The following is a 27687-nucleotide window of genomic DNA, read 5'->3' as shown; positions in this document are numbered from 1 at the left end:
AATAGATTTTGAATCAAAACTTGTATAAAACACAGGGGAAATATATATATTGTGAGAAGGAACAATGTAGCAAGAAATGCAAGAAGATATAACAATCATAAATATATAGGTACCCAACAAAAGACAACCCAAATTATACCACACATATTAGACATAAACCGAAAGATAGACTCCAATACAACCATAGTAGGGGACTTCAACATCTGACTATCATAGGTAGAGAGATCATTCAGACAGAATGGGGGCTGGCACCATGGCACCACAGTAGGTTAATCCTCTGCCTGCAGTGCTGGCATCCGATATGGGCGCTGGTTCTAGTCACGGCTGCTCCTCTTCCAATCCAGCTCTCTGCTATGGCCTGGGAAAGCAGTAGAAGATGGCCCAAGTTGTTGGGCCCCTGCTTGTGCATGGGAGACTGGGAAGAAGCACCTGGCTCATGGTTTTGGATCAGCACATTTCTGGCCATTGGGGCCATTTTGGGAGTGAGCTAATGGAAGAAAGACTTTTCTCTGTCTCTGCCTCTCACTCTCACTGTCTGTAACTCTACCTCTCAAATAAATAAATTTTAAAAAAATCTTAAAGAAAGAAAACCAAGAAATATACACCAGATTTCAACCACACTATTTAACGAATTGACCTAACAAATATTTACAGAAAATTTCATCCAACAATTATGCAACCCATATTCTTCTGATAAATACATGGAAGATTTTCTAGGATTGTCCATATATTGGGCAGGAAACTAAATCTCAATAATGTTTTAAAACTGCTTTATAGCTTCTAAAACCACAGAGAAACAAAACTAGAAATCAACAAGAACAATGGAAAATTTACAAGCATACCAAAATTGAGCAACATGCTCTTGAATGACAAGTTGCTCATTAAAGGAATTTTAAAGAAATATTTTGAAACAATTGGAAATGAAAATTCAACATATCAAAAATACATATGGTATATGGAAATATTGTTAAGAGGAAAGTTTATAGCATTAAGTGTATACATTAAAAATAGAAATATTTCAAATAAAAAGTCAAATGATGCATCTTAAAGACTTACAAGAGCAATAAAAAACACGAAAAAATTATTAGGACAGTAGAAACAATGAGGATCAGAGAAGGAATTCATTAAATTTAAACTAAGAAAACAATACAAAAGATCAACAAAAAGAAAAGCTGATTTTCAAAAAGTTGGTTAAAAGAGGCAAACATGTCAGAGAAACAATGAAAAAACTGAAATGAACAAAATTTGGCATGAAAAAAGAAACATTGCAACTGATAAAGTGCAATGGATCATAAGAAGCTATATGCTAATTAATTGGAAAAGCTTAGGAAGTGGATATATGACTGGATACAAGCAACCTAATAACATTAATTCAAGAAGATATAGAAAATTTACACAGACCTGTAATAAGCAATGATACCTAAATCTAAGCAGTAACAACATTTTTTCCTAACAAAGCAAAGTCCAGGACCTGATGGTTTTACAGCTGAATTCTACAAAAAGAGGGGAAAAAAAAGAGGAAATAAATCTGGGAGCAGTGTTGCAGTGCAGTGGGTAAAACCACTGTCTGTGATGCCAGCATCCCTTAGGGTGTTGATTCGTGTTCCACTTCCAATCTATCTCCTTGGTAATGACCTGAGAAAAGCAGGGGAAGATGGCCCAAGTACTTGGACTTCTACCCCCAACCTGGGAGACCCAGATGAAACTCCTGGCTCCTGGTTTCAGCGTAGCCTATCCCCAGGCACTGTGGTCATCTGGAGAGTGAACTGGTGGAATGAAGATTTTCTCTCTCTCTCTCACTTGCAAATGAATCATTTTAAAAAAGAGGAAATTACTCAAATATGTTCTAACAATTCCAAAATATTGAAAAAAATAGAACTCTGTCAAACTGTTTTTTAACACCAGTATTACTATGAAACCAAAACAAAAGAAGGATACAACACACACACACACAAAAACTACATACTGATATCCCTGATGACCATAGATGCAAAAATTCTCAAAAATATTAGCAAGCCAAAACCAATACTACATCAAGATAATACATCATGTACAGGTGAGATTCATTCCAAGGATCCAAGGATATCTCAACATTCACAAGTCAACAAAGGTAATAGATGACACCAAAATGAATGAATGAAGAACAAAAAAGCCATATGATTATATCTGTGGTGGAATGAGGTGAAAAGGTCATATCAAGATGGATGCTAGGCTGGAGCTGTGGCTCAATAGGCTAATCCTCCACCTTGCAGTGCCAGCACACTGGGTTCTAGTCCCGGTCAGGGCACTGGATTCTGTCCTGGTTGCCCCTCTTCCAGGCCAGCTCTCTGCTGTGGCCAGGGAGTGCAGTAGTCCTTGGGCCCTGCACCCCATGGGAGACCAGGATATGTACCTGGCTCCTGCCATCGGATCAGCGTGGTGCGCCAGCCGCAGCACGCCAGCCACAGCGGCCATTGGAGGGTGAACCAACAGCAAAGGAAGACCTTTCTCTCTGTCTCTCTCTCTCACTGTCCACTCTGCCTGTTAAAGAAAGGGATATAAACAATAATCAAATGAAAAGATGTTTAACTCCTTTCAAATAATGCAAATTTAAAAGTCATAGAATCATAAAAGTTATAGGGTCATAAAACCTAAAGCTAATTTCTCTAAGTTAACAGGGCAACAATATGGAACTATTGGAAACTATATGGAACTAATTGGAAAATGAATTTTTTGAAGATTTATTTATTTATTTGAAGGTCAGAGTTATACAGAGAAGGAGAGGCAGAGAGAGAGAGAGAGAGAGATCTTTCATCTCTGGTTCACTCCCCAATTGGCCACAACAGCCAAGCCACACCAATCTGAACTCAGGAGCCAGGCACTTCTATTGGGTCTCCCACCAGGGTGCAGGGGCCCAAGGATCTGAGCCATCTTCTGCTTTCCCAGTCCATAGCAGAGAGCTGGATGGGAAGTAGAGCAGCCAGGATCTGAACCGGCACCCACATGGGATGCCAGCACTGCAGGCAACAGTCTTACCCATTATGCCACAGTGCCGGCCACTGGGAAATTAAATTCTAAATGCTTACCTATATTTGAGTGTTTCTGGATTTTCTGTTCTTTTGTTCATTTCTTTCCAATTTTGAATAAATGATTAATTTGTGGAAATCAATACCTTGTCATATCTAGAAAGACAGGACTTTTTAAAAATAAATTACAAACATCATCACAACAGTAGAAGAGCATTTGTAACTGTAAAATTTGAAAACCTTGTGGTTTTGGTAAAGGCAATAAACATAAAGTACTAACATTTTGACAAAAATAAGCCTCCTTATCCATGAACACAGGGGCATCTTCTCACTGCAGTGCCCCCTCTTCAATAATGCACACATCAAGTGAGGTGTGCACTGATATAACATGGATACTGGGATTTACTGAAAGAATGTTTTTAAAGACTTATTTATTTATTTTTATTTGAAGAGTTCAGAGTTACAGAGAGAGGGAGGGAGAGAGAGAGAGAAGAAAAAGACAATGAATGTGAATGCCTTTCAACCCCTGGTTCACTCTCCAAACAACTGCAATGGCTAAGGCTGAGCCAGGCCAAAGCCAGAAAAGAGGAGCTTCTTCCAGGTGTCCCATTTAGGAGAGAGGGCCCCAGCACTTGGGCCCTCTTCCCCTGCTTTTTCCAGGCTGTTAGCTAGTAGAGAGACAGGTTTAGAAATGGAACAGCTATACATGAACTGGCTTTACTTTCTTTGCCACAAAGTTGGCCCTTACTGAAATAATTTTTAGCCCAGAAGTTGACATATTATAGGAAGTGATTTTTGGATCATGTGCTTCCCTAAAATTGCACAACAATATGACTTTTTAATTGTATATATTAAAAGGAAAATTCCATATAAATTTTGTTGGTACAGTCCCTCTCGAATGATCAATAAACGTCTATCAGTGGGAATTAGGAGTCCATGGGAATCAGCCAAGGTTCCGGTTCTGGGTTTGCTCCTCAGAAGGATGACCTGGGCACCTGGTCAAGAGTGACTCCCCTCCTCCTAGCCGGCGCCGCGGCTCACTAGGCTAATCCTCCGCCTAGTGGCGCTGGCACACTGGGTTCTAGTCCCGGTTGGGGTGCCGGATTCTGTCCCGGTTGCCCCTTTTCCAGGCCAGCTCTCTGCTGTGGCCCGGGAGTGCAGTGGAGGATGGCCCAGGTGCTTGGGCCCTGCACCCCATGGGAGACCAGGAAAGGCACCTGGCTCCTAGCTCCTGCCATCGGATCAGCGCGGTGCGCCGGCTGCAGCATGCCGGTCGTGGCGGCCATTGGAGGGTGAACCAACGGCAAACGAAGACCTTTCTCTCTGTCTCTCTCTCTCACTGTCCACTCTGCCTGTCAAAAAAAAATAAAAAAAAAGAGTGACTCCCTCCTCACTCATGAAGGTAAGGAGCTCCCTCATCACTGAGGCTGTGTCCTCACAGACACCGCAACAACCCACCCACTTTTACCGCCTCAGGATCCCAATCCTAGCGATCTAGACAGACCAAATGGTGTTCCCACAAGGTGACCACAGGGCAGCTCCACGCTTTCCAGGCTCTACATTCAGTACAACTGCAGCAGAACAATGTCACTAAACACTAGTACACGGGCGCACCTCTCACAGCTGCAGGCTTGGTGCATGAACACTAAGGCCCAGGTGCCAGGTGGCTCAGGGAACATATGCACAATCCAGGGCTCACAAATCTTTGAGGTTGCACTCACTCTGAGCCTAAGTGGGACTTGGCTGATTGTTGATGCTTTTTAGTAAAAGAAAAACTCCTTTGTGGAGAAGCAGTCTTTGTAATGCATTGGGACTCAAGTAGCAGGAAACTTCAGGATGCTTAAAGGCATTGCACCAAAGACAATTTCCTCAAAACATCTTTCTAAATTTCCTGATCCCTCACATCATCCCCTTCCCTATCACTGTAGACCACATCTGGTTTCCATCAGAGTTTAGCTAGCAACCACAAATGACTACTTTTGTGATTTCAGAAAGTGTGGTTGTATGTGTCATCTAGCGTAAACCTAGGAGGCAAAAGGGTTTCACACTTTCCAGAAGACATAAAAGCACATTTATGCAGATCTCCAATATTTACTCCAGCCTTATAATTGTTTTATGATTTTTTTTACATTTTACTCCCAATTTCATCTTTAATCAAACCACAATTTATTTGGAGTATTTTGTAACAATTAAAAATTTTAAAAATAGCTTTTTTCTTATTCCAAATAGTTCATCATTTTTCAGAATTCAAATATCACTTTATCTTTCCTTATGCTTAAACCAGGAGACAGAAACTCTATTTTGGTCACCCGCATGGGTGATAGGATCACAAGCACTTAGGGCATAATCTTCTGCCTTCCCAGGTAATGGTCAGTAAAGAGTAGCCTATATTCCTATATGGAATGCCGGTGTGCCAAGCAATGCCTTATACCAGTCCTCAAGTCTGATTTTTTATAAAGACTATTTTTGATATGAATTGAAGAGAAGAAGATTTCCCATATACTAGCTCACTCCTCAACTACTCTCAAAGGCTAAGGCTGGGCCAAGGCAATGCTGTGTGATGAGATGGTAGCCCACGTTCTCCCACAGGGAGGGCAGACATCTCACTACGTAAGTCATCACATTTTGCCTACCAGGATGCACATTTGTAGGCAGCATGAATCAGGACAAGAAAAGACTCAAATCTAGGCAGATCAATGTGATGCTGGCTTCACAACTGCTATCTTAATGGAGAGACCAAAGACCCACACCCAACAATAAAAATGTTACATGAACTTTTTGAGTAACCCTTCTGTATAAGAATCTAAAAAATGAATTTCACAAAAATATGTAAATATTTAAGTTTATTTTCCATTAACTTTCAGCAACTATGGAACAGCTGGTTACGTGACAATTTGCAATATTGGCATCTTATATAAAGAGCCAATTCAAGAACAATGTTGCTCTGATTCTGACCTATGTTCCTGTTTATGAACCTGGGAAGGCAGATGAAGCTGGCTCAAGAGATGACCTGGATGGAATTACTGGGTCCTGGCATTGGCCTATACTGGACCTGGATTTTGGCCATCCGAGGAGTGAAGCAATACATAAAACTGCTCTTTTTCTCTACCTCCCTCTCCCTGTATCATTTGGTCACTCCTTCCCTCTGCTCCACCTTTCAAAGAAAAATTAATAACTATTTTTTCATGCTTTGTTGTTGTTAGTCTTATTAAATTATGTTAATAGCCCTATTTTAATATTATTTAAGGGATGTAAATTTCATGCCATTAATATGTACAAATTTAGGAACTTAATGATAATTATAACCCTACCTCCCTCCCACCTATATTCCCATCCTTCTTCCTCCTCCCTCTACCACTCCCATTTTTATTTTTTACAGAGACCTCTTTTCAATTAACTTTATACTCATAAGATTAACTAGACTAAGTAGAAGGATCAACAATAGTGTGAAGAAAAAAACATAAGAAGCAGAAAAGAAACAAAAAGCAATGTTCCTCAATAGTCAAGTTAGGACTGTTCAAAATCATTGCATGATAAAGTGCCAATTTCACTCCCATAGATTACCTTTTAGGTATTATACTAGTTAGCACAGATCAGAGAGAATATATGGTATTTGTCTTTTTGGACTGGCTTATTTCACTAAGTATAATGGTTTCAAGTTGCAACCATTTTGTTTCAAATTACAGGTTTTCATTTTTTAGCAATGCATGATATTCCATACTGTGTGTGTGTGTGTGTGTGTGTGTGTGTGTGTGTGTATAGCATAATTTCTTAATCCAGTATTCAGTTGATGGACATCTGGGTTGATTCCATATCTTAGCTATTATACATTGAGCTGCAATGAACATGAAGATACAGATAACTTTATAATACACTGATTCATTTACTTTGGATAAATTCTCAAAAGTGGGATGGCTGGTTCATATGCTAGGTCTATATACAGCTTTTGAGGTATCTCCACACTGTCTTCCACAGTGGCTGCACCAGTTTACATTCCCTCCAAGAGTGGATTAGTGTACCATTTCCCCCACATCCTCACAGGCATTTGTTGTTTTATGATTTCTGTATGAGAGTCATTCTTTTTTAAAAAGATTTATTTATTTGAAAATCAGAGTTACACAGAGAGAGGAGAAGGAGAGGGAGAGGGAGAGAGAGGGGGAGAGAGAGGGGGAGAGGAGAGGGAGAGAGAGAGGGAGAGAGAGGTCTTCCATCTGCTGGTTCACTCCCTAACTGGCTGCAATTGTTGGAGCTACAGTGATCTGATCTGAAGCCAGGAGCTGAGATTCTTCTGGGACTCCCATACCAGTGCAGGGGCCCAAGGACTTTGGCCATCTTCTACTGCTTTCCCAGGCTTTAGCAGGAAGCTGGATCAGAAGTGGAGCAAATGGGACTCGAACCAGTAACCATATGTGATGCTGGCCCTGCAGGTGACAGCTTTATCTGCTATGCCACAAAGCAGGCACCTCCATTCTCTCTTTCCACACCTTCAGGACCTCCTAATTCATATATATGGATTATTTGATAGTATCCATACATCTCAAACAGTGTTTTTATGCTTTTTAATTTCATTTGTTCTGGTATGACTGAATTATTTCCAAAGATTTGTCTTCTAACTTGGATAGTCTTTCTTTTTCCTCTCCAAATCTGTTGTTAAGGCTTTCTACTGCATTTTTATTTAATCTATTGAATTCTTCATTTCTAATATTTCATTTTGATTTCTTTTTAAAATCTCAATTTCATGTGAAAAATTTTCATTCATGTCACATATGGTATTCTTTAGCTTGTGGATTTGCTTCTGACTACTTTTGAGTAATCCTATGACTAATTTTTTGAATTCTGTTTTCATCATTTCATCCATTTCTTGACCTTCACATTCTATATTGAAAAATTGTTGTGTTCCTCTGAAGGGCCATGATGTCTTCCTTATTCTCATTTCCTAATTTTCTACACTTATTTTTAGGCTCTTGTGGAGGTAATTGTTCTTTTTTGTTTCCTCTGATGAGTTGTATCTTTGAGCTATGCCTATGTGCATTGTCTGTACTTTCAGTGAATACCAAGAGGTGTATGACGGATGTTTCCAGGGACCTCTGTTCAGTGCTCTAGAGTGGGGTGAGTATCCAGAGTAACAATCAAGTTGGGTTTGGTAACTCTCCTCTTATTAACAGAAGTGGAGGGAGGATGGTCACATTTGTTGGTGTGATCAGCCTCTCACCTCTTTTCCTCCAAGCTGAGTAATGCCCAGGTGTTTGTCCCCAGTGTCTTCAACACTCATCTGCACTTCTGGATGAACCACACAAATGATCTGCATAGTCCTCTCTGTGAGCATGATTCCTGCTACAGGGATCTGCCCTGGCAACCAAAGAGTTTTGAGCACGTGACTCTGCATCCAGAGCTTGCCCAGACCCAGGCTACACCTTGTCTCCTCCCAGGCAGTCACAGTGTTTTCACAGTCTCAGCACCCAGCGCTCCCATGGTCAAGGACTGTAAGAGGGTGCACTCTGCCCCACTAGCCTGTTCTGTCTACACAGTGACTGGAGAGTTCACGGAGCCACTGCCCATGTATTCTACCCTGGCAGATGGAGCCTCTCAGCCAGACTGAAAGTGGAGAATGTGAATGTTTCCCTCTGGCAAAATCCTTGGGTGATGTGTATGTACAATACCTGCTGGCCACAGCCCCACTCCTTTCACAGTTGTGCTGGGTGTGTACAAACATCCCCACTGGCAGCATTTCCCTTTGTTTAGATTTTCCTCCAAGCCTATTGCAGTTTGGGCATGGAAGAATTGGTGTTTACCTGATGATAAGGTGGAGACAGTGACCACCAATTTACTTAAACAGCAGTGGTTGCCCCTGCCGACAATTCTTGCTAGTTGCTGGGTATGCACAGAAGAGCTGGAGCAGATGCTACCTGCTTATGTCCAAAATTGCATCAGCCTTCCCACAGCTAGCCACAGGGCACTGCTATGAAGTGGAGAGAAGGGAAGAGAGAGATGCAGCACTTTTTTATTCCTCCCCTCAAGGTGAGCAGTTGCCTTGCTCCCATGAAGTTTCCCAGTTGGACTCAAAGACAGTGCAGTCCACTAGCTTTCCCTCCATCTGTATTAACAATTGTGCAGGCCCATGCAGTTTGACTGTACTTTGTTCACCAGAGTGGACTCTAGGTCCTTTTTCATGTTCATGCCTGTTGCTGAGCCTTCCACTCAGTTCCAGGCCATTTCCATTGCTTTTGCAGGACTTCCCACTGCAGTTTTCTCTGCAACTTTCTCCTGAGAGTACTTTCTCTGCTTTTTTTCCTTCTAACTTTGCCTAGTGTAGAGCACACCTTCTTGTCACTATTTTACCATTGTGCAATTAAGTTAACAATGCAATGCCTGTAATGCTCACTGATACAATGGTTCAAGATGAAAAGAAAAGGGGAGCCAAAGAGGATCTGAAATATTTCTCTTTTTTTTTTTTTTGACAGGCAGAGTGGACAGAGAGAGAGAGAGACAGAGCGAAAGGTCTTCCTTTTGCTGTTGATTCACCCTCCAATGGCTGCTGTGGCCAGCATGCTGCAGCCAGCGCACCACGCTGATCCGATGGCAGGAGCCAGGTACTTATCCTGGTCTCCCATGGGGTGCAGGGCCCAAGGACTTGGGCCATCCTCCACTGCACTCCTGGGCCATAGCAGAGAGGAGCAACTGGGACAGAATCCGGTGCCCCGACCGGGACTAGAACCCAGTGTGCTGGTGCCGCAAGGCAGAGGATTAGCCTAGTGAGCCACAGTGCCAGCTGAAATATTTCAAAATCAGGTGTGTCATACAAGCCAATCCCAAGAAAAGCCTACCAAAGATTTAATGTAATTCCAAACAATAAATAAAGTTGTATTTTTGCTGGAATATACACTATTACTGTGACATTCCTGATTACATGTGTTTTTTATAAAGTAATAAGCAGGGTCAAATATTGTGATGCAGCACTTGGGACTCAGACATCCCATATAGCAATGCCAGTTTGAGTTCTGTCTGTTTTGCTTCTGAGACAGCTCTCTGCTAATGTATCTGGGAAACAGTGGATTTAGGAACACTTTAGAATTCCAAAGTGACAGCAGTTCAAGTCTCCAAAATCTTGAAGACATTATTCATGGCTGATTTCTTTATACTAAAGCATGACCATCATCTGGGCAACATTCTTTTATTTGTTCAAATTGAAGTAAAACAAAACAACACTTCATATGAAAGGAACATACATAATAAAATGAATGTTATTTTTCTTCTTATTTCATAAATTTTATGTTTTCTCATTAAAAATACACTCAATCATTTTCCAATTTCAGTCATGCAAAAATTAAGCCAATTCTCCCAAATCCATTACCAGAAAATAATGTTTTGCAATGAAGAAAAACATTTTTGAGGGATCTGAATTTTGACTTAATGTGAAACAAGTTCTCATTGTTTTATTTCTCAAATTTAGAAAGAACCTCTCACATCTGGATACTATTTTTTTCAGGTACCAAGCCACTGGCAGGATCCATCAGTAGGAATGCTTTTTAATCACAGAGAGAAAAGATGGTTAACATTTACAAAGCATATTCTACTCTTCTTCCAAGCAGAAAAGATGGCCAGGGCAACATGAACAAATTACTCAGGTGGCATTTCTAATCTCCTAGTGCCTCCCTCCAACACTGAAGTCTGGTGTTCACTGAATTTATACAAGATGAGCAGTGCAGCCACCTGAAGGTGAGGAACAGTAGAAACCTGCAGGGGACAACTCTGGACTGGAAAGTCCAAGAGGGGTAGCCTGAGCATAGATGGCCCTACAGTGATCTGGGGGTTGGGTGTGAGCCAGGCAGGGTTAAGTGCAGTGTTTAGAGGCCCCTGAGAAAGATCTAGTGACAAGCCAGGGTGACCAGGAGGTGCAGAGTTTCTGGACTTTGTGAAGGATTGGAAATTCTCTGCAAGAGCAATGGAATGTCACTTAAAGTTTTGAACTTCAATGCTAAATGTGAGAGCCCAGTACACCATGTGCAGGCATCCCCTGTGCCATTGAATGTCAACCTGACAGCCCCTACCATGCATCCTGGGAGCAGAAAATGTCTGTTGTAATCCTAAACTGGACAGTGGTGAATAATCTGGAAGTGGCCTTCAGCATCCTTCTTCTCAGGGTTCCTAGTCAGGAATGCATGGTTGTCTGCTGGGTGCCCAAGCTCCCATGAAGACAAGGATCAAGTAGAGCCAGAAAGTCCTGAGGCCTGATTAGACAAACCAACAACATAATCAGACCTAATTTCTCCACCTTTGAAATGGGTCAGGATAGCCAACAGAGTCCCTGCAGAGTCACAGCCTGCTTGCAACCCATGTGCCTCCTGATCATCCCCTTCCATCTCCTTCCATATGGGCACTGACCCCTCATGCCCACAATTTACATTCAAGTTCACTAATGACTCAAGACCTATTGGTGTCCACCCACTTTAAAAGTTAGAAATTACTGAATCCAAGTCCATAATTATTTTAAGAAAACACCAACCAAAAACATGAAGCATCATTGATATGTGTATATTTTCACCCCTCCCCTTATGTCTTGAAAAGTCTTTATTACTATTGTTAAAAACAAATTACTCAGCTCAGTTAAGGTTCATGGGGTATTGGGCACTTGGTGTCCAGGACTTTGTTCCTCTGACAAGTCCAGCCATCAGCCTGGCCTTGTACAGCTGGGGGAGACACAAACACAGAACCCTCTCCAACCATCTGTTTGTGGGCCCCTCACACCAGTCAGGGAGCACAGTTCATGTTACATTGCAACTCAGGCAGTATCCACATCACATTGATCCACAGCAGCATGGCTGGGAAGGAACCTCACAACACTCTCACTTGTACCATCATCTTGGATCTTTTCCCAATTTCTCCTGTGTACCCATCCTTCTTTCCCTTTTCCAGGCCTATAAGGCTCCACAGAAATCCAGGTTTCCTATGACCTATCTATTGATGCCAATTAAGAGCTGGGATGGATCTGCATTCTACTGAATGTAGCATTCTCAGAGGCAGGACTCAGAAGCAGCCTCATATTCTATACAAAGTACTGCCCATAACTTCATAAGTGGTTCCATTCTTACTTAAAAAAACCCAGGAGAATCTTCTTTGATTGGCATTAACAGGCTGCCCTGATAACATTGAGTAAACCTTGGGAGGAAATTCTACTGTTTCTTTTAGTTAAATTTTTTTGAAGTTTTTTTTTATTATTATTATTTGACAGGTAGTTATAGACAGTGAGAGAGAGAAAGAAACAGAGAGAAAGGTCTTCCTTCCATTGGTTCACTCCCCAAATGGCCGCCTTGGTCAGAGCTATGCTGATCTGAAGCCAGGAACCAGGTGCTTCTTCCTGGTTTCTCATTACAGTGCAGGCACCCAAGCACTTGGGCCATCCTCCACTGCCCTCCTGGGCCATAGCAGAGAGCTGGACTGGAAGAGAAGCAACCAGGACTAGAACTCGGTGCCTATATGGGATGCTGGTGCCAGCCTCAACATTCTACTATTTCACACTCAAGAAACATTTTGTCAAAGAAAAGGGGATAGGAGAAAAGGCAAGATAAATTGGACCTCATACCCACAGAAGCCCTAATCTGCAAACTGATATTAGCTCTTTGCTGAGATGCCTACCTGGACTGTCAAGTGTATTCTCTTCAAAAAAGTTTCTTATCTTGCTTAGCCAACTCTGAATGACTGGGCACTCCCACTCAGATTCATCTGAAGAGATGTCCATTCATTCTGATGGAGCACTACCTCATTGCACCTCATTACCTTGTTTATCACGACTCTGTGTCTCATATCGAAAATTCTTTTCTTATGCAAATAGAATATTCTCTATTCCAACCATTGCAAATAAAACATAAAAATACAGACAGCAGCTTATAACTTTCAGATTAAAACTAACTTGGGAATATGCAACTAATTGCCAGTTGAGTAAGTTTTATTCATTTTTGTTGGTGAAGTTCACTTATTTTTATTTGAAATAAACTCGATTATATAAAATGCTGAGCAAAAAGAATAAAAATTCAAATTATTATTTTACAAAAACTAATCATAACTGCTGATTCTCAGCCATTTTTATGCTTAAAAAGATGAGTAGAGGAAAATGTATAAGTGATGGTGTAGTTTCCTCTCTGACAAAAAAAGTCTACTGAAGAATCTTGCTGGTGGTACTTGATATCTGAAAAAAAGTACCCATGTGTGAGAATTTCTTTTAAATTTGAGAAATAATAAAATGAGAAATTGTATCATGCTATGTAAAAACTTCATGTCCTGTAAAAATATGTTTTCCTTAATTTCAAAACATTCTTTACTAGTAATGAATTTGAAAGAAATGGCTTAATTTTCTGACTGGAATCAGAAGATGCTTGCTTGATTCTCTTTTTATAAGAAAATTTAAAAATTATTTTTTGTGTTCAAACTGTTGAAATATTTACTTAGTATATATTAAATTGATCTTCTGTATATAAAGATAATTGAAAATGAATCTTGATGAAGAATGGGATGGAAGAGGGAGTGGGAGAGGGGTTGGTTGCAGGTGGGAGGGTGATTTGGAGGGGGAGCCTCTATACTCCAAAAGTTCTACTTTGGAAATTTATGTTTATTAAATAAAAGTTAAAAAAATGAAAAAAATATTTTTGTGAAATAAGTAGCAAAAAAAGATTAGTTTTTATTAAGCAGTTTTTTTTTTTAACATGAAGTGATGTGTCTATTTTATCTCAATTTAAAAAATAAAAAAGTTTGCTTCAGTACCTAGAAGTCAGCCATGAGTGATGTCTACAAGATTTTGGAGACTTGAACCACTGTCACTTTGGGATTCTAAAGTGTTTCCAAATCTACTGCTCCCCAGATACATTAGCAGAGAGCTGTATCAGAAGCAGAGTAATCAGTACTCAGACTGGCACTCTTATATGGGATTTCTGAGTCCTAGGTGTGGCACCACAATGACTGCCCTTGTTTATAATTTTATGAAAGGAACAAGTAAATAAGAATTTCAAATGTAGTAATGAGTATTTCTGTCAAAATTATATTTATTTGGCTGTTTCAAATTGAATTACATTTTTGGTGAAGTTTGCTGACAGCCTACTGAAATGTTACATATTTTTAAGTGCTAGACTTAGGACTGGTTTGCATGAGACACTTCATTTGAAACATTTCAGATCCTCTTGATATCCCCTTATCTTTGCCTCCCACAACCAGTCCTGTGGGCATTGCATTTGTTTTATGTAACTACAACCTAATAGATTTGTGATTTATGTCTCTACACTTCTTGAATCTGAGTGGCTATGTTATTCCTGAAGCAAGTACCCTTAAGGAATAGAAATTTATAACAAAGTAAATTTTATGATTTCTTCTAAGTAGTAAAAAGCTAGTTTTGTTACTTATGGATGCTTGCTCAGGAATTGTCCTCACAATTTTTAAGATTTATTAATTTTTATTTATTCAAAAGAGCAACAGAGAGGTAGAGACTGAGAGATAGGAAGACAGAGCATTTGTAGTCATTGGTTCACTCTCTAAATGACCAAAACAGCCATGTCTGGGCCAGGCCAAGCCAAGGGTCCAGGTGTCCCATGTAAGGGGAAGAGCTCAACTACCTGGGACATATTTAAATAAAGGCTTACACATGAGGCCAGCTCCATGGCTCAATAGGCTAATCCTCCACCTTGCAGCACCGACACACTGGGTTCTAGTCCCATTCAGGGCACCGGATTCTGTCCCAGTTGCCCCTCTCTGCTGTGGCCCGGGAGTGCAGTGGAAGATGGCTCAAGTCCTTGGGCCTTGCACCCCATGGGAGACCAGGATGAGCACCTGGCTCCTGCCTTTGGATCAGCACGGTGCGCTGGTCGCAGCACACCGGCCGCAGCGGGCATTGGAGGGTGAACCAACAGCAAAGGAAGACCTTTCTCTCTGTCTCTCTTTCTCACTGTCCACTCTGCCTGTCAAAAAAAAAAAAAAAAAGAGAGACTTACATATGAAACAAAGAGTAATAGAATTCATTAAACTGTATATTAAATTTCTATAAAGTCACAAATGTTTGAAAAATCATAATACTGTATTAGAAAAAGGTATTTAAATCTGAAAATATTAATATTATTTAATACATTTTTAAAAGTTTCAACATTTGAAAATATTTTGAGCAAAAATTTTAAACTTGAAAGTAGTTTAAGTAAGCACTTTCTGTGATATTATTTTTTTTATTTGACAGGTAGAGTAATACACAGTGAGAGAGAGAGCCAGAGAGAAAGGTCTTTCTTCCATTGGTTCACCCACCAAATGGCCGCTACAGCTGGAACTGCGCCGATCCAAAGCCAGGAGCCAGGTGCTTCCTCCCAGGCTCCCATGTGGGTGCAGGGGCCCAAACACTTGGGCCATCCTCCCTTGCCTTCCCAGGACACAGCAGAGAGCTGGACTGGAAGAGGAGCAGCTGGGACTAGAACCGGCACCCATATGGGGTGCCGGTGCCACAAGCAAAGGATTAACAAAGTGAGCCACAGCGCTGGCCCCTGTGATATAATTTTTGAAACTTATTTTATGTCGTGGTGAATTAAAAAGCAAATATAAAATATAATCTCATAATTTTTTTCTAAGGGCACAACGGTATTGAATTCCCTAAATGCGAAGTTGAAGCAATTAGTTCCTATTTAATTGCATAATACCTCCGTGTAACCTCATTATATCACTTCAGTTCTGCTCTAAGTGCCACACATTTTTCAGTCTCATCTTAAATCATTATATGTAGATAGATAGATCTATAAAATGTAGATAAAGTGTCTTTTGTTATTTACTGGGCTTTAATTTTAGGTTTTTCTGGCAATGATCTCTTCACCAAATTAATTTCAAGAGAGAGAGAAACAAGAAGAATTTATAGAGGAATATGTAGTGGTAAATGTCATGAGACACATATGAATTTTCATTTGTAATACTTATAAAGAAAATCATAATAGACTATTTCAATAATTTAGCTAAAATTATAAATTATAAAGCCTTTTGAAAGCATATCAGACATAGAAAATTATTATAGAGAGGTAGATGTATTTATAGCAAAGCAGTGTATTTTATGTTAATTGACTTTATATATATGTATATCAGAATATGTATGAGAAGGGTGGCGTTATCATGACATTTTTAAAACACATTTCCAGGAGAAGTTTTATAAATTTAGAATTATTTAAAATACAAAATGGTGAAATGAAGGTCTAGCATTTTGGTGTCATGGGTAAAGCTTCTGCCTGAGATGCCAACAGTCCATATGGGCACCAGTTCTTGAACCAGCTGACCAACTTCCAATCTAGCTCCAGGTTAATGCCCTGGGAAGATCAGAAGAAGGTGGCCCAAGTGCTTTGCCCCTGCTCTCCATGTGGCAGAGCTGGAAGAAGTTCCTGGCTCCCAGCTTTGGCCTGGCCCATGGCTGGCAATGGCCATCTGGGGAGTGAACCAAAGGGTGGAAGATAGCTTTCATTGCCTTGATCTCTCTCTCTCTCTCTCTCTCTCTCTCTCTCTCTCTCCCTCTATCTTTTCTCTCTCTCTGTAACCCCTTCAAATAAATATTCACTTTTATATAAACACTAAAATGAAACATCCACCAGAATAATAAAGTCAAGTAATACAAGAATGGCTTGGTTTCCTGACCCAGAATTTAGCTATTTCTACACAACTTCCAACTAATCACAAAAATGAAAAACACAATAGAAATACAGAAAAAATCTAATCCATCTTTATGACTCTTTAAATGATGCTTGAAGTGTCTTACATGTACTCTCTTATAATATACTAAAACCCAGTGACAATTATTACTATGACTGCCACCAAAAAATTTAGTGTAGATGGAAGCTATTAAGAAGTATCAATTATTCAACATTATTATTCATCACCAAATGCTTTACACTTACCATTTTATCTGGATAGTGAGCATTCAGCAGATAATTATGAAACAACTGAATGGAAAACTGGTTAATATTTCTAACTCTCTCAGAAGCTCACCTTTCTTAAGGAATCTCTTAAGGAATTTCTCTTGTCCTAGCAGACATATCAAAGATATCAAAATTTTGTTTTGCATGTTATAGGCTTTATTCACTATTTGCTAAGTTAAGATGCAGTTAACAATAAATGAAAAACTTTATCGAGGTCAGTGCTGTGGTATAGTAGGTAAGGCCACCCATATGGGTGCCGGTTCCAGTCCTGGCTGCTCCACTTCCAATCCAGCTCTCTGCTATGGCTTGGGAAAGCAGTAGAAGATGGCCCAAGTCCTTGAGCCCCTGCGTCTGTGTGGGAGACCTGGAAGAAGCTCCTGGCTCCTGGCTTTAGATCAGTTTAGCTCTGGCCATTGCGGTCATTTGGGGAGTGAACCAGCAGATGGAAGACCTGTTTCTCTCTGCCTCTCCTTCTCTCTCTGTGTAACTCTAATTTTCAAATAAATAAATAAATATTTAAAAAAGAATATTATATAATAAATCCACAGGAATAATTCCTTTGTAAGTTTTTGCAGAGAAATAACTTCTTCAGTGTATTGGAGTAGGAGAGTATAGGGGGATCACTTGCCATATTGTTTCAAATAATTATTTAACATTAGTTTTATCATATTGGAGGAAAATTCTTACATCATTGTGTGTTCTGAACACAATAATAAAATGAACCACATATGTTCTTCAACAAATTCTGGCTGCTAGGTTATTACAGAATTCTCTGGTGATATGTTTACACATGTGGTGCCACTGCAAAGAAGGTAATAGTGGGGCTTTCAGCCTGGTAAGTGTCCTCTGACCTTTTATATTTTGACAGAAGGAACTTGAGTTGGTTGTCTGCATTTAGTGTCTAAAGCACATACATACAATGAAATGAATGTTCTTTATTTTTGGAAGTTTTCTGTAAGTATCATGTGGATAAATACCAACATATCTGAGATCCTGAAAAATCTCACTTCACCTCTATTTCTATTTCTCTAGATTTATTCTCTAAGGGAAAGTAAACAAGGAGTAGTGGAGTGAAGAGAGATGAAAACCTCAATTTCTGAGACTAGGAAAATAAACTACACATGAATGTTTTCTTTAGAAAATTCACTTGTAATGCTTGAAACAGTATTTTAAAAATTAGGTTCTGTTTCTGATAATAATTCCTTCTTGAAATCACTTTGTAGACCTTTCATTAAGTTATCCAGAAAAAAAAATACTTACAAATTGTCCTACTATTATATAAGGCACCATATTATGAACACTAAAATTCACACACAGAAACATATGCATATAGATATACATATATACTATGAAATTTTGTATAAGCACATGACACCAAATTAAGTAATAATTTAAAATGCTATGTCATTGTTGCCTGGTGATTAAAAAATATATGATATTTTTCATACAGTTCAATGTAATCCGTCTAAATAACACATCCCACAAAGGAGCAATATTGTATTTACATGGTTTAATGTGACATAGACATTAATGACCTATTCATAATTTTATCATAAACTTCAGTACAATTACACAAAGAATGTATGAAAGCATATTCATTGTACACTACTCTGTGACAAAATATTCTTAACATTAAAATATTTATTATTTATTTTAAAGATAGATTTAATTATTTGAAAGACAGAGTTACAGATATGCAGAGCCAGAGAGAGAGAGAGAGGAGAAGGTCTTCTATCCACTGGCTCACTTCCCAGATGGCCACAATGGCTGGATCTTCACCAATCCAAAGCCAAAAGTCAGGATCTTCTTCCAGGTCTCCCATGTGGGTTCAGGGGCCCAAGGACTTGGGCCAATTTTCATTGGTTTCCCAGGCCATAGCAGAGAGCTGGTTCAGAAATGGAGTGGCCAGGACTCAAAATGGTGCCCATATGGGATGCCAGCACTGCAAGCAGTGGCTTTACCCACTATTCCACAGTGCTGGACCCTCAACACTAAAATCTTACCATGGAATCTTACATTGAAAATATAATTGAGCAAATTACTTTGTCAATATTGTTAAGCCATATTGACCATATTAGCACTATATATATTTTCAAAATTATATTTAATTTGGATGTCACAGTGATGTGTTGCCAATAGAACAATGCATTTGTTGTTTCAGATCATTCAGTAGATCCATTAGCAAAGGTGATAGTAATAATGATACTTCTGGAATCTCAAGGAGAAATTTAAATATTATTACACAGGACATTGCTTGTTAATATAATATTATCAAAATAAAGAGTTTATTAAAAGAGAAAAAGTCCATTGCTGGCAGATTTCGTAGTTCATCAGATTTATCTACACTAAATATAATTTGGAAAACAGATGTTGACAGGGTGAGAACTGATTCCCACTCTGGTAAGGCCGCCTGGCATAGCCACAGTGGCTGTTGCTCAACAGAATGGCAGGAGACAGGGGCAGCACCATGGTGCAGCAGGTTAAGCTGCCTCCAATGATGTGAGCATCCCCTGACTGGTGGTTTGATTCTCAGCTGATCCACTTCTGATTCTGCTCTCTGACAATGTACTTAGGAAGTCAGCAGAAGATGGCCCAATGTTAGAGACATGGATGGATTTCCAGGCGTCTGGCTTCGTTCTGATGTCAGAACCAGGCCATTGTGGCAATTTGGGCAGGAAACGAGTAGATGGAAGTGAAGGCTCACTTCCCCCAACCCCATTTCTCTCTCTGCCCCTCTCCCTCTCTCCATATCCCTCTTTTTTCCACTTGATCAGTTTTTCTGATTTTCAAATAAATAGATATTTGTAAAAATAATTCCTCTGAGTTCTCCAGTTTTGACTAAATTTAATAAAATAAATGAGAGTTGTCACTCCCTCTCTTCGTGGAGGAACGACACAAGACCCTGCACTGTTCTTTTGTCTGCTTGGCCCTCCCCGGGTTTGCTGCTGGTTCTTCCCGGGTTGGCTACCGACCCTTCCACCTCCGTGGAAGGGCGGTTCCCCCTGGCCACTTTCCCCACTTCCGCGGGGGAGTGGCACACCGCCAGCTGGCTCTCTCAGGGGCTGCTTAGATGTTCCTGGTGCATGTTGTCTCTCTCCTCCTTTATAGTCCTCTTCCACCAATCCCAACTCTGCTACCCACACGCTGAGTACGCTGCTCTCCTCCAATTAGGAGCAGCTCCTACAGCTTGTCAAGTTGGTGAAAGGCAGCTGGGTAGAAGCTGTTACTCCTCTCCCAGCACCATATTGTGGGAGAGCAGATGCATAGAATAAGTCTTAATTTGAGTAACTTAGTCTAGTCTGAGTTGCTCCCCACAGAGAGTGGAGACAGGCTGTTGTTTGACAGAGAAGAGCACTGGCATGAAATTTTAGGGAGTTCACCAGTGTGTGGAAGTACACCACAAACACCTCAGGATGATCAACAACAACCACAAGGAAGCACTTTAGGTTTGGGCTATAGGCTCTCTGACCTGTCCCATGACATCTTTTGAATGATTAACCAGGACAGGGGCAGATACCATTGCAACATCATACAGGGCTGCATTGTCCTGCAATCATTGATGGGTGTATTCAGACACTGCTATATGGATCAGGAGAGATGGACTCCAATACAGTAATAGTGGGCAAAACCTATTTCATAGGCATATAATAACAGAGAATTCTACACCACTAGACAGGCTTATAAGAAATTCTGAAGGAAGGCCTATATTAGAAGTAAACGATAAAGACACATAACACTACCAAATTCACCAACAGTGCTGATACCATCAGCAACCAATCAGCTTAATGGCAGGTGGTAGATCCTATCAAAACATACTAAACTTGAATGTAAATGGATTCAATTCTCCTGTCAAATACATACTGGTTGGATGAATGGATTAAAATTAAAAGACCTAACTCTACACTGACTACATGAAACTAACTTCACAAGTAAAGAAACAGATGGACTAAAAGTGAAAGCCTGGAAATTGATACACCAGGCAAATGGAAACCAAAAATAAGTGAGAGTAGCAATATTCATATTAAATAAAAATAGCATATTAAATCAAAATAACATATAAAACCAAAAAATTATATTGTCACAAACTATAGAAAGAGACTAAGTAGGATATTTCATACTGATAAAAAAGGTTTAAGTCCCAAGAGGGTATAGCAATCATTGATATCACCTAGCACAACACCACCAAGATATACAGTAACTATTATTTGACCTAAAAGGAGAGATGGACTCCAATACAGGAATAGTGGGCAGCTTCAATGCCACACTGTTATCAGTAGATAGATAAACCAGACATAAATTCAATAAAGATATATCAGAGTTGAACCATAATAAGCAAATGGATCAGCTACAGATGTAGTTACAGAAGTAACTGGGTGTAGTTTCATCTGACAGCTGCAGAAAGCACATTTTCTCATCAACACATGGAGGATTTTTATTTTACTATCATTTCACATTTTAGACCTCAAATAAAATCTCACTAAAATTCAAAAGAATGAAATAATCCCATATAGCTTCTCAGACCACAAAGGAATAAAGCTAGAAATCAGTAAGAACAATAGAATATTTACAAATTAAACAGCATGCTATTGAATAGCCAGAGTCACTGAATGAATTAAAAAAATAAAAAATGCTCTTGAAATAAATGACAATTAAAATGCATCCTATCAAATCCTGTGGGATACCGCCAAGGCAATGCTAAGAAGAAAGTTTGTAACAATAAGTACTTATATTAAAAATTGGTAAAGACCAGAAATAAGTGACTGAATCATGCAGCTCTTGAACTTAGTAAAAAAAAAAAAAAGCCAACGCAAAAGTGAGATAAGATGTCATAAAAATTTTTAGTTTAGCAGTTTAGCAGAGTGTTCCTGTACTTTGTGGTTTGGGAACCAGCCAACCTTTCCCTGGCCTGAAACAGCCCCATTGCTTGCTTCCCATGAACAGAGCCCGGACTGAGTGCTCAGGAGAAATGGAATGAGACACCTGTGCCTCTCCCACAAGGCTGTGGCAAAACCCTACTCAGGGTCAATGAGTCCCTCTGGGAGTGGCTGGAGCTCTCTTTGGGAAGAGGATCTTGGTTCATTCAGTAAATATTGCTTTAGGATATAGTGGCAGGGCGGTCCCCAGCCTTTGTGTAGTAACAGCACATTTTTAAAGAACAATTTCTGACTGACCATGTGATGCCTCACTTGAACTACCTGTGCTGATACCACTGGGTAAGTGGAGAAGCCAAAGCTCTGAGTGATGGTAGGTCTCCCACCTTGTGAAGGGCAGGGCTGAGAAGGGGAAGCGGGTCATGGGGTTGCAGGATTTGCAGCTCCTCTCCACACCTTCAGATGGTTCAGGGGTCACAATTTCTTTCTTCATGACCTTGCCCTGGCCTACAATTTCTTTCTTCATGACGTTGCCCTGGCCTAAGTTTACTGGGCAAGGAATGTCACCTCCTCCTGCTCAATTTTAGTATTAGTTCATTTAAAATTTTATGTCCCCATGGCTATGCTTGTCTCTTTGTTAAAAAAAAAAAAAACTGAAACAGAATAAACAAGATGTGGCTATGAAAAAAATTGAAACTAAAAAAATATTATAAAAGATCAACAAAACCAAAAACTGTTATTTTTAAAGAAGATAAACCTAATACACAAACTTTTATATAGATTAACAAATAGAAATAGATAAAATAAAACAAAATTGTATATAGAGAAGGAGATATTATAGCTGATATCACAGAAATAGAAAGAACCATATTGAATAAATGCATGCTAAATCTTAAATAAAGGGATAAATTCCTAGTTCTATATATTATATCAAAAACAAATTTTTTGGCCGGTGCCGCAGCTCACTAGGCTAATCCTCCTCCTAGCGGCGCCAGCACACCGGGTTCTAGTCCCGGTTGGGGTGCCGGATTCTGTCCCAGTTGCCCCTCTTCCAGGCCAGCTCTCTGCTGTGGCCCAGGAGTGCAGTGGAGGATGGCCCAGGTGCTTGGGCCCTGCACCCCATGGGAGATCAGGAGAAGCACCTGGCTCCTGGCTCCTGCCATCGGATCAGCGCAGTGCGCTGGCCACAGCGCGCCAGCCGTGGCGGCCATTGGAGGGTGAACCAACGGCAAAGGAAGACCTTTCTCTCTGTCTCTCTCTCTCTCACTGTCCACTCTGCCTGTCAAAAAAATTTTTTTTAAATTTAAAGCTTTTTAAAATTTCTTGGAAGTTGGAATCACAGATTGAGGGAGAGGCAACAAAGAGATCAATCTATCTACTTGTTCATTCCCCAAAGGACCTCAATGACCAGAGCTGAGATGGGCAAAAGCCTGGGATTCCATCTGAGTCTCCCACATGGTTGGCAGGGGTCCAGCTACTTGGTCCATCATTCTCTGCCTTTTCAGGTACATAAGCAGGGGGCTGTGTTGGAAGCAGAATAATGGTGACCTGAACAGGCACTCTAGTATGAAGTGTCAGCATCACAAGAGTAGCTTAATCTGCCGAGCCACATGCTGGCCCTCGTGGTTGGATTTTAACCCAGGGGGTAACATCATCAGGTCAAAAGTTTTTGGGAAAATATCAGAGAATATCCAAAAGTCTGAACAATGTTTCAGGAGGCAGGGCTGCAGAGAACACAGTTCAAAGATTACTGCAGTAATCCTAGGGGTATGTAGTAGTAACCTGAACTTGGGTAAAGACATAGGAGAGAGTCGAAGCAACAAAAAGACCAGGAATGTCACCCTTATTGAGAATAGTACCCTGGGAATTATATTAACTCCTGGGTTGAGAGTTACAGTATATAATATTTTCAATTCAATTTAATTTTAAGGTATATTTCTGAGATAGCACTGTAACGTATTAGTGCTTGATAAGCAGTGCTAAGCAGAGTATGAAGATATTCTTAGAAATACAGGATATGTAAAAATGTCATATATTCATGCATTGGAATTATGTTTACAATTAATTTCAAGTTGTTCAATAAGCAATATAGGGGGCCAGCACTGGGGTGCAGTGGGTTAAAGCTGCGGCCTGCAGCACCGACATCCCATATGGGTGCCAGTTCATGTCCTGGCTGCTCCACTTCCAATCCAGCTCTCTGCTATGGCCTGGGAAAGCCGTAGAAAGTGGCCCAGGTTCTTGGTCCCCTGCACCCACTCACGTGGGAGACCCAGAAGAAGCTTCTGGTTCCTGGCTTCAAATCAGCTCAGCTCTGGCCATTGCAGTCAATTGGGGAGTGAACCAGCAGATGAAAGACCTCTGTCTCTCTCTCTCACTCTATCTTTCTCTGTAACTCTGTCTTTCAAACAAAAAAATGAATATTAAAAAATAGCAATACAGAAATTTTAGAATAAGGCCACTCAATCCTCTCAGGTTGCTTCAGGTGACTGAGTGATAGCATGGACATCTGTAAAAATTATTCTAGTTGTAACTTTTAAAAATTCTTGTACTGTATTCTTAAAAGTACAGAAGAACTAATTCTTTTTTATGAGGAAAGCCAGGAGTACTTGTTAATAGAGCCAATTTCTTTTCAAATGATAATGTCTTAATCACTCTTTCAAACTAAATCCCTTTGCAATACAAAAGATTTTTCACTATTCCTTTTCTATTTCAAATTTATATTTTTGTTTTTGAAAAAAGACTGTTTATTTTCATCTACTTGAAAAGCAGAGCAAGACAGAGAAAAGAAATAGACATCTTTTTTCTGCTGATACACTCCGTAAATTACCACACATTTCAAGGTTGGACAATCCACAATCAGGAGAAGGACGATTGAGCTAGGAACTCCATCTGTGACTCCCATGTGGTAGGAAGAAGCCCAATTGGTCCATCATCTGTGGCTTCGCAGGGTGCTTTGGCAGAAAGATGGATTGGAAGTTGGGTTGCCAGGACATGAATCAGCACTCCAATACTAATGTGGGAATCCCAAGTGGTGGTTTAATCCACTGTGCCACACTAGCCCCTACCTAACACTCTTGCAATATATCACTTTGTTGAGAGAAGCCTGTTGGCCATCCTTTATAAGACACATAATATGTTATGCAAGTCATAGAATTTTTTTGTGAGGACTAAAATGAATTTAGCAAATTTATACTGCTTAATAATAATCATTTCATGGGATGTCCTGCAATGAAACTAAATATTTTACAAATAGTTTTCAGTACCCAGAGATGCTTGTCTTTATTGAAAATATCTTTAAGGGTGGGCATTTGGCTTAGTGGCTAAGACACCACTTGGTATAATTCTATCCCATATTAGAGCACCTGGGTTCAATTCCTGGGGTCCACTTCTGTTTTCTGTTTCCTGAATGACAGATTGTGGTCCAAGTACTTGAATCCCTGCCACTGCTGTGGGGGACTCAGACTGAGTTCCTGGCTTCTGGCTTTGTCTTAGTTCATAACTGGATGTTGCAGGCATTTGGAAAGTGTATTAATGGGTAGACGAGATATCTCAGTCTCTCTTTCTCTGCCTTTCAAATAAAAAATGAATTTTAAAAATATCAAACTTTTATTTCTTTCTATCAAACATTATGAATAACTTTGTTTTTCCTTTTGCTTTGACAATCAGAAAGCTGAATCTAAATTCAATCATATGTTCAGTTAGTATGAGTGCAATAATTTTCTTTGTCCCTGAATATCACTCTTTCTAGTTTAATCCCCATTGTATAACATTATTGCACTGTGAGTTACCTAGAAACTATCACTAGGAAAAACATTAAATTACAAATTGATTTTCAAATGCAGATATTCTATTTAAACAGATAGTATTTTAATCATTCTAATTTTTAATTTTACCATACCCTTTTTGTATTTTATTTTCACATTTTAGCTTCTTAATTTTATTTGCTCATTTTAATTTTTGTCTGTTCTTCCTTGAATCTTTACTCAGAAACCAGTGCTGGACCCTAAGTTGTGGATACTTTAGTCTAAACCGTAAGTTATTTCTCTCCACATGAATTCCCTGTAATGTATACAGTGTATAAAATGAAACATGTACATTAAACTACAGGAAACAATCAATTTTGTTCAATCACTTCTCACCTGTCAGTGAAGTCTATACAAGGGATTATGATTAACTTGGACGCCAACTGAGGTGTAGGCTTTGCTTCTGCTGCTCTGAAAGGCAGCCAGGGTGCTTCTCCCTCTCAGGGGAGGAGGGCCTGTGGGAGCTGGGCGCCCAGTGTTCCTGGTCACAGGAGGGCGGCCTCTGCCACTGTTCCTGAGCAGCGGAGCTGCTGCCCTCAGACTTCCTCACTCACGCTGGCAGCCTTATCCTTGTCGGGAAGAGGTAGCTGGGCTGTGATTTTATCCCGTTCACCATCTCTCACCCAGCGGAGGAGCTCAAGAGACACGCACCCTCTTCAATGGGGAGGTAAGACCTCCTTCATGGCTGATCCTTCTAGCGGCTTTTCCCAGCATGGGAATCCTGAGGCAAGCCCAGGAGAGGAGCAAGCCCTGGCCTCAACGTCCCAGCACACAGGCTTCCTGTTCCCACAGAATTAACTCACAGTGACTGTAGCCAAGCAACGAGGTTAAACGGAAGTGAACTCGGCCTGCAGAGGGCAGTCACTGTGCATGCGCACGGAAGACCAGTGGCCGCCAATAATCAGTGCCTATGTTGGGTCCTCGCTTCTGAGCGATGGCCTTCCTTGCTTCCAAAATGGGTGGGCCCTGGTGACAGCAGGCAACATTTCCAGAAGTAAAAATTCAGATCTGGAACTTCAGGAGGCTGTAGACCTTGTGCCTAATAAGTTTCCCTAAATTCTCTGTGCCTCTCTTTATCACTGAAGTACATGTCACTCTGTCCTAGGCAGTTTCTTTGGGAATTTAATAGCTGCAGCAAAACTGTGTTTTCATGACTTTAGACACTGGCCATATGTGTTACCAATTACGATTTTAGAAACAGAAATCAGTGCATATTTGTGTTATTTCAATTTTTATTATTTTTTATATATAGGAATCACCGAAGAAAAACATACAGTTAAATAAACTGTTTTCTAAATGGTAACAGAGGGTATAAATTTTAGTAAGACTATGTTGCTTCTCAAATGTTGCAATTTCAATCTGGAAAAATAGTTTGATTCAAAACCTTAGTATATTATAGAGCTAGAAACAGAATGTTTTAGGCAGCTCCTCCTTTCAACTCTTTCACAAGTCAGAAAAATAAGCTAAGTTTTCATCTAGAATATCATTCAATTTAGGGAAAAATTGTAATATGGGGCATACAGGTAAGAAAAATCAGTTAAGGAAACTTTTAAAAAATTGTTCAGTAAGAAATGTAGGAGGTAGAAAAGAGACATTTCTATACAAAATTTGATATTGAAGACTTACAAAATAGATAAGTGCAGTTTGAAAATGTTTCCCGTCACCATTTAGAAAGCAGCAAGCCTATTGAGAATAAACACAAATGAAAGGAAATTTCTTTGTAAAACACCAAAGATGAAATGAAGCAAAGGAATTAAGATTTGTTTAAAATATTCTCTTAAGTGCTTTATAGGTCTCCACGAAGAAATGGAGTTTAAACCTTTTAGGACAGTTTTGGATGTTGGCATTCTGGGTAAAAAGATACTACAGCATTTTCTTGCCAAAAAAAACATGTTTTTGAAAGACCAACCTGCCTTGATAATTCATTAGATAATTAAAGTTCTTGCAAAGTATAGAAAATGCACTAATGTTTCATAATATAATACTTAATCATAATGGTAGAAATAATGTTATAACTAACTTCTATTCAGATAAGTGACTAACTCAAAATGTATGTTAGAAAATAATTTTATAGACTAAAATATGTAGAAATATA

Source organism: Oryctolagus cuniculus, chromosome Y (assembly GCF_051225735.1).
Source record: "Oryctolagus cuniculus isolate XC-2025 breed Fujian yellow rabbit chromosome Y, ASM5122573v1, whole genome shotgun sequence".
NCBI lineage: Eukaryota > Metazoa > Chordata > Mammalia > Lagomorpha > Leporidae > Oryctolagus > Oryctolagus cuniculus.
Note: the sequence above shows the minus strand (reverse complement) of the source record.